Genomic DNA, 9,212 nt, shown 5'->3' with positions numbered 1-9,212 from the left:
AATTATTAGCGGAAAATTGGTCAGCCTTCCCAAGGAAGTTATTATGCCTTGGACTGGGACGCAAGTGCGTACAGCTGGCGGACGCGTTATCGCACCACTTGGCGTGAGCGCCGCTAGGATACGAATCAGAAATTGCACGTTTCTCGCTATCAGCATTGTCCTGCGTGAATGTTCCCGTGATTTAATTCTTGGAATGGATTTTCTCCGGGAATATAGCGCCATCATCGACCTTAGGAAGCGTTACATCACTCTCTCTGCGAGAAACGCTACGTCACAAGATGATGCCTGCCGCCATAGAGCCGGACTTCGCGTTTCCGACGACAGCGTGACTATACCGCCCCGTTCCAGCGTTATGGTTCAGGTGATATCTGAAGGGGCGCGCAATGGTCAAGTTGGCAAGAAGGACACGGACATGTTGGCAAGAAGCCAAGATGTCCTTTTTGCTTAACCTAGGAATTTGCGCGGCACGAGGCATCATTGACCTTCGAAATGGCCGGGCTGAAATATTGCTCACAAATTTTACCAATGAGCATCGACACCCTTTTCGCGGCACTGCCATCGCCTACGCTGAAGCCTTGGAGGACGTCATTGAGTGTTCCGCTTATGAAGAAACCGACACCGATGAAGCCTCCCTCGCCGGCATTGACATCAATAACGAGCTGCTGCAGGAGAAAAAGAAGGCACTGCGACAACTATTATCGGAATTCAAGGCGTGCTTTGCGTCTTCCTCTAAAGTTAGTCGAACGCCAATCGCGCAACACATAATAATCACCTACGACGATGTGCGTCCTATCCACCAGCAGCCGTATCGTGTCTCGCAAAAAGAACACGAGGCCATCAAAGCACAAGTAAAAGAAATGATCGACGGGCGTCATCCAGCCTTCAAGCAGTCTGTGGTCTTCACCGGTCGTACTCGTCAAGAAGAAGGATGGCACGCTTCGCTTTTGTGTTGATTACCGAAAGCTCAAGCACCCGCGCGTGGGTCGGAGTATCTTCGTCTGCTTCTTCTCTGGCGCCCCTCAAAGCAGGTGCCGGCGCATGGTGCGTGGACTAGCGCGCGTCTTCGGCTTTCTAATTATGTAGTACATGTTGCAAGGTGTGGCATTATGCAACGGCCAGGGAAAAACCTCAATGACTATATCCTTCGTTGCAATGGATTGCACAGGAGCAGCTGTTACCGGTCGTGTATTGTGAGTAATTGCACCGAAATTGTAGTCGCAACAGTAAGTACAGTAAGTACAGTAAGTAAGCAGGAGTTCTGCAAAATATACATTAGAAATGCGAAGATAGAATGGAATATACAAATGCGAAGATACAACTTGATAAAGGGCAAAAAAGAATGTCGATGGAAACAAAGTTCACTGCTTGTATACGCGAAACCTCGCAACAAGACATTTAAATGTACATATAAGTCTCCAATAAATCTACGTATCTAAGCAAACATCACTGTATATAATGCGTCAAACAAGACAAAAACATGTTGCCCAGTCACATATAGTAAATTTTACGCATAGAAAGACAGACGATCCAGGCAAGAACAATACTAGTATCGCAGAAATTGTGATATGTACTAGGGCCATGCTGCGGTCGCGCCAGCACCATATGGGTAGAACAATAGAGGAAGGTGCAGAAATCAGTACAAAAATGTGCATTCTATTCTAGCTGCCTGCACAGTGGCAACAATTATTCTGCACCCAAAATCAAAGAAGGCTTTTCCTTTGTTTCAAAAAACAAGTAAAAGCAGGTAGGCAAAAAGGAAACAAAAGGACAAACGAAAGCCACAGATGATGCGGCAAGTTGAACTACCCAATATCCGAGTGTGTTTGTTGGGAAACGCCACGTGGGCCGGGCTTTCAATGAGCTAGGTTAGTCAAAATTGGTTATTGATGTCCTTGTAATTTTCGTATTCGCAAGATAATTTTGAACGTGATGCTAACTGTCACAATAAACAGTGAAATTTTCTGCCGTTTCAAAAGCTAACGAAGAGTCATACGTTTTCGTAATTACGAGTTTATGGACCTGAAGGCAGAGAGCTTTTTACTTGAAATGATTTTTGTTACTTCGTTGTCTAAAGGACAAACTTCATTCGGCGAAGAAGTTTAGCGAAGCGGTCAATGACTTCGGACACGTTGATGACGACGTCTCTGTGGGCGTATAAAAGATCCACCTTAACCATGTGTTCCTCAGACATTGCAGAACGCAAGTAGTTTTTTAGTAATCTCATGTTTGAAAATATTTGCTCTGCGCTGGCAGTGGTGAGGAGAAGGGTGACTAGAATCTTCAGCAGTTTGAACATTTACATAGAACGTCCAGTCGCAATGAGAGAGGGCATTTATTCCGGTGCTAAAACCTGAATACACTTCTTCGATGTCATTGGCATCCTTGATTAGGTACCATGCACAAACAGTAAGCTCTTCGATTCCAGCAATATACGTCGTTTCGTCAGCAAATACGGAGAAGTAGCTGCAGCGTTTACTTTTGCATCTAGGCTGTCTTTAATAATTTCACCACAAATTTCTATAATTTGGTTTTGTACATCTGGGCCTAAATACGAGCCATTACTGGGGCAACTTTCGAAATGGTTCCTCAGATATGTATCTCCACAATCAGCTCGCATGCGAAGAAGCGCTTTGAAAATACCAGTACTTCCAGCCGAGGCTTAGCTTTAATCCACAGGACCACTGTCCCTATGGCCACGGAGACCCCGACTTTACAAGTATGGCTTTTTGGGCTGGTTGGTTATATACATCAAAGGTGGTCATAGCGCTAGAAGACACGGACAAGAACGAGAGAACAGGACGGTTGAAAGATAGCGCTCGTCCTGTTCTCTCAATCTTGTCCGTGTCTTCTAGCGCTATGACCACCTCTGAGACCCCGACTTTGTCACCCACAAAAAGGAACTGTCTCAATAATAGGCCGGTAATTTTCTTTTTCCTTTTATGTTACTTTGCCTGCACTTGTCCAGCTGATCGATGACATTGGGCGCGCTTCCTGAAAATGTTTGGAGAAATTTATCAGCTGCCAGCTATAAACCAGTAAAGTTCCAGAATAGAAAATCTAAAGCACGCTTTTGGAAATGTCAGTGCACCTTTCGCGTCAGAAGTTTATGCGAATTTAAACCCACAAAGTTCAGAATTGAAATCCATGCGCTCCGTGGATTCCACGGCCGCTGCAAGATCCCGCGATGCGCCCACTCGCTATCGAAAAGCCCTTGAAGCTTTGTGCTCGGCTGGGGCTCCTTGCGCTATGTGACTCCAAGCGCTGAAGCGTTGCCACGAAATCAAGCCCGATTTCGCAATGTACGTACCTAAATGTCATTTCGAGCGTGAAAAAGACATTGTAGACAAAGTCCCGAATGATTCCCGGCGCCGGTGGTTGTTTTGGTGGGCGCCGGGAAAACTTTGGAGGGGGGGGGGGGCTGAAGGCCCATCAGCCCCCCCCCCCCCCCGCCTGGCTACGCCCCTGCCGGGCATACAAGACTGCCCTCGGCCTTCCCCCAACGCGTCCACAGTGCGTCTTCTCCGCCTGGGAGTGCACAACACGCTCGACGAACTGATAGAAGCTCACCGCACCCTCAGGTGCAACGCCTTCATCGTTCGCCGACCGGTCGCTACATTCTCTCTTGCATTGGTCATGACACCTCCGATCCACCGGCCCGACACTCACTACCGCAAGCTCGTCGGGTGGCCTTCTCCATCAAGCCACTTCCCAAGAATATGCTCGCGGGACACCACGACGCCCGCCGCCAAGCCCGTGCAGCCATGCTTCACGCCAAGTACGGCAGCCACCCTGCCGTCGCCTACGTGGATGCTGCCCGATACGCCTCCCCCGGGGTCGCCTTCACAGTGGTCTCCGTCTTGCCCTCCTCGGCGTTCTCGGGGCCGACAATCACGGCCACCACCATTCGAGCGCCCTACGTCGTCGAGGCAGAGGAGGTGGCCATCGCTTTAGCCGCCACCTCGGCCGACGCCAGCGTCATACTCTCCGACTCCAAGCACGCCATCTCCAATTTCGCCCGAGGTCTCGTCTCGCCTACCCCCCTACGGCTCTTTCGCCAACTCCTCCTGGAAGACGAACGACGTCACATCGAACTGGTCTGGGTCCCTGCCCACTCGGGTCACCCTAGCAACGAGTCGGCCCACCAACACGCTCGCGGATTTGTCGACCGAGCGGTGGGCCCCTCCGCGTCGGACGCCCCGGTGCCGGAGCCGCTGGTCACCTACCACGACATTACCCAGCACTATCGCCTCGAACGGTACGCCTACCCACCCCCACATGCCAGTCTTTCCAAGCAGTCCGAGATTGCCCGACGTCGCCTCCAGACCTGCACCTTTCCGCGCCCGCTAGCGTATTCAAACATCCACCCAGGTGTCATCGATCCACGCTGCTGCCTGTGCAGTGACGTTGCCTCGCTGAACCACATCCTCTGGGACTGCCCAGAGGATCCCCCGCCCACCGACCTCGTCTCGACACCTCCCACCGACGAACAATGGGAGGCCCTTCTGACCAGCACCGACCGAGACATCCAGATACGGGTCCTGGCACGAGCTGAAGACGTCATCGTGAAGCACAGCTTGGCAGCCTACGTAGCTTAGCCTCCCTTACCCCTCACTCCTTCGAATAATAAAGTTGTCACTCACTCACTCTCAGCAAATATGTTCCGCACGTCTGCTAGCCACATAGTTAGTATACTCTGCTAGCTGCTTCGTTGCGCGCCCGCAATGTTCTTTTAATGCGAAATATGCTCCGAATGAAGCCAATTTTCTGTATCCGGTTGTCTACGTTTAACGAGCAGAGCCTCGATGCTTTATGTATCGGCTTGAAGAAGAGCGTATTCGGGTGGCCAGTGTAAAGGGCGAGCAAAGTCCTACGTAACGCGGAAGCGATTCACGCGCGGCGCAGTTAAGCTACGTCGGCGAAAATTGCTATGTACATGCGCCCTCACACAGCGTTTTCATGGTGAAACCCGTGAGGTACCTGTGTAAAGAAATACATAAACAAATTGGTAGTGGGTGCTCGCTCATTCGTAAGAGGACAGCCAATCTTGTACGTCGTTGTCATCGGTGCCGCTAAAGATTGCTGGATCCCTCTGACACAAGGCACCAGCTCAAACGAGGCCTGACAAAGCCTGCGAAAGATTCTCGCTATAGCCTCTTGAGGCTTAACAAACAGGCGGCCGAGTTCCGCAGAGTTCAGCAGAGTTCAGAAGCGTAATTCCAGGGTGGACGAAAAGCACAGCATCTCCACCAAATGTCATATATATACAGGGTGTTTCAGCGAACACTTTCAAAAATTCCTAAAGGTTGCCTGTGGCTGATTGCACAATTCTAGTTCATGAGCTGGTCTACTCGAAGAGGCGGACATTACTTGCACAAGAAATTGAAATGCATAATGGAATAATCAACAGAAATTCACTAATTAAGTTTTTAACTAATTACCTGATGGCCCATATTGCAATTTACAAATTGTAGCCGTTGAGTTCGCAAGGCGGAATCCCCGTAACTACAGTTCCTACAGCCGCAAATGGATGCTTGTCATACCCCGGCAGCTCCGCACTGATGTATGCGCCGCTTTCGACCCTCAGTGTGCACACGCTGATCTCTTCAAGACTTACACCAGACTACGTCATAGGTTTTATTGGCGCGGTATGTACACATTTGTGCAAAAGTACATTCGCTCTTGCACAGAATGTCAACGCCGCAAGCCTGATCCTTGCCACTCTTCCGAACCAATGCAACCTTTGCCGTGCACTTCGCGACCCTTGATAGGGTTGGAATAGACCTGCATGGGCCTCTGCCGTACACAGCTGCTGACAATCGCTGGTTCATTGTAGCTATAGACCACCTCACCAGGTATGCAGAAACGGCCGCTCTACCAGCCGCGACGGCTCGTGACGTTGCCTCCTTCCTGCTTCAACGCTTCGTTTTACGTCCCGGCGCTCCCCGAGAACTGCTGAGCGACCGAGGCCGCGTCTAACTCGCCGACGTCATTCAATAACTTCTCACTGAATACCGTATTATTCTTCGCTGTACTACCACATATCAGCCGCAAACAAATAGATTGACAGAGCGCTTTAACCGAACTCTGGCGACATGCTTTCGGTGTATGTCGCCTCCAACCACACCAACTGGGACCTCATCGTTCCCTATGTCAGGTACGCCTACAATACGGCACCTCAGGCAACGACGGGCTTTTCTCCCTTGTTTCTTCTATATCGCCGAGAACCGTCATTTACCATTCACACTATTCTTCCTTACCGTCCCGACTTATCATAGGGTACACAGGTTTCCGAAGCCGCCCGGTATACAGAAGAATCTTTGGGTAACAGCGCAAACAGACGATCAGAAGAAGGGAGACACGTTCACACAAGCGCTGACTAACGACTGGTTTTATTGGTAAGGATAGCACACCCTATATATGCCAGAGTGAAGCAAGGGAATGGGTAAAAACATAACAAGGGTAAACTCGTGCCAACAACGCAAGCGCAATGCAGCCAACCAAGCGCAACAAGACGCAAACAATTATTTTCCTTTCCAATCTGAACCCCCCCATAGCCGTATCCAGAAGATCAAATTCAACATCAAAGAGAGCAAAGGAAGGGGTGCTGAAGCACTTGCTACCGAACATTCTAATGTGGTAGGCTGATGGGCGAGGTCTTGTCACTACTCTTTCCTAGAATCAGTCTCTTTCAACCGGGCCTCACAATCAGTACACTTGCCAACGTGCGCAATATATGTGCGTATTTATCATCTTGTTTCTTCAGTTTTAGAGCGTAATTCCCCAAATGGTCATTGACACAGCCACCAGTTTACCCGCCGTAAAACATCCCACATGACATGGGAATGAAATACACCACTCCAGTGGAACATTTAACGAACGGTGGTGCGTGGTTCCTCTGGCATCCACGTTTACTGGTGTTGCAGATACGTGGGCACAACTTTCCCAGCTTATTTGGGGCAGAAAAACAAATTGGCACGCCGTGCCTACTTTCCACCTTCTTAAGGCTGTGGGAGAGTTTATGGATGTAAGGGACCACTTCAGGTCTAAGTGCCTTCTGGTGATCCTCAGCCGTTGTACTTCCCGATCCACGCTTGAATTTTTGAAGGAGGGTAACAGTAACATAACATATAACAGTAACGCAAATGCACTTGTATTCACTCTGACGGTCGTCAAAAGATATGCCATAACGTACTTTTTTACCTTTTTTCAATGTTATACCTACGGGTCTGGCGAGAAACCCGTCGCTTTCGATGCATATATATATATATATATATATATATATATATATATTGATAGGACGCGTTCAAGGTTAGATGCGCTTGGCGTTTTTATGAATGCCAGAAACAGGCAACGGCCAAGCGGAGCGAGTACGAGCACCAACAAGAAACGTCTTCTTCTTCGTCCTCTGCTGGCGCCGGTATTTGTCACTAAAATCACGCCCCGGCGATAAAGGATCCATCCTGGCGACCTATGGAACAGGCAGCACTGGTGGGTCGTAGTGCGGCTTCAGTCGGTCGACGTGAACAGTTTCGCGTCCGCGACGCCGTTGGTCCGTAGATGGCTGAACGGGCTCAATGACGTAGTTGACCGGGGACGTCTGTCGTAGAACCCGGTAAGGGCCGTCATATTTTGAGCTGAACTTTGTGGAAAGGCCGGGAGTAGAAGAGGGAACGCGGAGCCATACTAGCGTTCCAAGTGAATATGATGGAAAGGACAAGCCGGCGTCTCGACTATGTTGCTGGCTGGCCTGGTTTTGCGCGGTAAGAGAACGTGCGATCTGACGACATTCTTCGGCATAGGTGGCAGCTTCGGTTAATAAACGAGGAAGGTTCGCGACCATAAAGAAGAAAGAAAGGAGAGAATCCTGTGGTCGACTGAGTGGCGCTGTTGTAGGCATACGTAACAAAGGGAAGGATGTGGTCCCAGTTAGTGTGGTCAGCGGAAACGTACATAGCGAGCATGTCGCCGAGAGTGCGATTGAAGCGTTCAGTCATACCATTGGTTTGCGCATGATCGGTGCTCGTAGTTCTATGGACAACGTTGCATTCGCGGAGCAGGGCTTCTACAGCCTCGGAGAGGAACGAACGACCACGGTCACTCAGTAGCTCGCGAGGCGCACCATGTCGAAGAACAAGGTTGCGAAGGATGAACGAGCCGACTTCACGTGCTGTGGCCGCCGGAAGCGCTGAAGTTTCGGCGTAGCGCGTGAGGTGTTCCACGGCGACGATAACCCAGCGGTTGCCATCTGGGGTGTACGATAGAGGGCCGTACAAGTCAATGCCGATACGGTCGAAAGGCCGGGAGGGACAAGGCAATGGTTGAAGCGGCCCTGTTATCTGGTTAGGTGGGCTCTTGCGGCGTTGACACTTGGAGCACGAGCGGACGTACTGCCGAACGAAGCGGTACATTCCGCGCCAGTAGTATCGAAGCCGTAGGCGTGCATACGTCTTTAGGACACCGGCATGGGCGCATTGAGGATCCGCATGAAAAGAGGCACATATGTCAGAACGTAGATGGCGAGGAACCACTAGCAACCATTTACGGCCATCAGAGAGGTAGTTGCGGCGGTACAGGAGCCCTTCGCGGATGGGAAAGTGCACGGCGAGCAGTGCGCCGAAGCGAGCGGTCGGTGGTGCGGGGTGATGGCTGAGATAAATACTCTAGAAGAGATGCTATCCACGGATCCCGGCGTTGCTCAGATGGCATGTCGGCTAATGTAAGAGAAGAAGAATCATAGCTTGAGACAGACGCAGCACCAGAGTCATCAGGCAGCGGTGAGCGCCAAAGAGCGTCGGCATCCGAATGCTTACGGCCTGACCGGTAGACAACACGGATGTCATAGTCCTGGAGACGAAGCGCCCAACGAGCTAGGCGACTAGATGGGTCTTTTAATGACGACAGCCAGCACAGGGCGTGGTGATCAGTCACGACATCAAATGGACGGCCATATACGTAAGGTCTAAATTTGGTGATTGCCCAAACGATAGCAAGACATTCTTTTTCCGTGACCGAATAGTTCATTTCCGCTTTGGTGAGAGTGCGGCTGGCGTAAGAGACGACGCACTCTTCGAAGCCAGACTTAGGCTGGGCTAGAATAGCGCCGAGAGAGAGAGAAACAACATTTATTTACGCATCCGGCGTGCGGGAAGTCACCGGCCACGCAGGGCGCGGGTGTTCCCTATCTGAGGACTAAGGCTAATAGAGTCCTATAG

This window comes from Dermacentor silvarum, chromosome 9, assembly GCF_013339745.2.
Source record: "Dermacentor silvarum isolate Dsil-2018 chromosome 9, BIME_Dsil_1.4, whole genome shotgun sequence".
NCBI lineage: Eukaryota > Metazoa > Arthropoda > Arachnida > Ixodida > Ixodidae > Dermacentor > Dermacentor silvarum.
Note: the sequence above shows the minus strand (reverse complement) of the source record.